The sequence below is a fragment of the Centruroides sculpturatus genome, unplaced genomic scaffold, assembly GCF_000671375.1.
Source record: "Centruroides sculpturatus isolate CEXI.00-Female unplaced genomic scaffold, Cexi_2.0 scaffold7554, whole genome shotgun sequence".
Lineage (NCBI taxonomy): Eukaryota > Metazoa > Arthropoda > Arachnida > Scorpiones > Buthidae > Centruroides > Centruroides sculpturatus.
This window is the reverse complement of record NW_019391644.1, coordinates 1-1,306: the sequence shown is the minus strand read 5'-3', so window position 1 is coordinate 1,306 and position 1,306 is coordinate 1. Positions and strand designations below refer to the sequence as shown.

General features: G+C 27.4%; 1 long non-coding RNA gene across 1 annotated transcript; it reads left to right on the top strand.

Annotated features, from left to right (window-relative positions):
* The first annotated feature begins 807 nt into the window (after window positions 1-807).
* LOC111617585 lies at window positions 808-1,294 on the top strand. The gene is made up of 3 exons (XR_002755442.1): window positions 808-948; window positions 1,022-1,134; window positions 1,200-1,294. It is a non-coding gene; the product is annotated as an uncharacterized LOC111617585 (long non-coding RNA).
* The last annotated feature ends 12 nt before the right edge of the window (window positions 1,295-1,306 follow it).

The window sequence follows — 1,306 nt, the reverse complement described above, 5'->3', positions numbered from 1 at the left end:
ACGTTGAATTAATTCATCGTTTCGACGAAAAGGTAAACTCAACTAATGAATAGAATTTTGTGTTTTGATTTAAGTAATGAATGATTTAATTTAATTATCTTTTGATATAATAATAATTTACATTAAAATTTAGAATTCTGAAATGTTTTCCTGCATGGTTAGTAAATCCAATGTACTGGTTTTTTCCAATTTTCTTCATGAGTAAAATAGGAAAAAATTACAAGAGAGACGTTGAAATATTTCATCGTTTCAACGAAAAGGTAAACTCAACTAGTAAATAGAATTTTTGTTTTGATTTATATAACAAATGATTTAATTTAATGTGTAGCTGTTTAAGAGAAAAAAAGAAAATTTGGTAAAAAAAATGCAGCAGCAGCAACATTCCTTAGACAAAGAGACCTGTAATGAAGAAGAACCAAAGACCAAAACAAAACAGCGTGTTATCGATTCCCTGTTGGATTTGCATGTCAAACAAGGTTTAATATCCGAAGAAGATGTTATCAGAGATATGGGAGGCACTATTTTCGCGGTAGGCATAATTTACTAAAAGTGTAATTGAAAATAATTATATAATCTTGCATTTCAATGATATTATTATTATTATCCTGAAGTAATATAATGTTTTTCTAAACAACTTATTGAAAATAAGTAATTTCACAAAGAGTTAACTCGGCGACAAAAATTATAATTAAAGTATAAGGTAAAACATTTTAAAATAAATAAATAATAATATGATAAAAGATTGCTGCTCGTCATTCTGACAATGTCGCAATAATGATTGCTCGTTATCAACTGTTATATTTATAACAGACATTAATTTTTCAGGAAATGAAGACAACGGTCAGAAGTTAAAAATGAATCTTCCGACTATGTCCTTTTTACCACTTTTGTGGAACATTGTATTTTCTCAACGTGACAAGAAATACAACAATTCACACATTGGCATATGTATGTCATTAATATTTTTTTAGGTAATTTCGCTGTTTATGAATAGATGAAATATTTTTTCGTAACTTTTTAGTTACTTTAAATATATCTGCGGGGCTCTCTAAGCTATTTCCAAACGAGAAAGTTGTTTGTACAAACATACTTGGATATAAATTAATTTTTTTCTTACATCCAGAATCTGCAAAGGTAATAAAACATGCTTAGTTATGTAATATATTCATTACGTAAATATTTAGTATAACGTTTTATAGGAAGTGTTAAATAGCAACAGTTTAATCAATAAGGATTCTACATATGATTTCTTCAAGCCACTTCTCGGAGACAACAGTTTTTTTTTCAGGTAATGCATTATTTGATA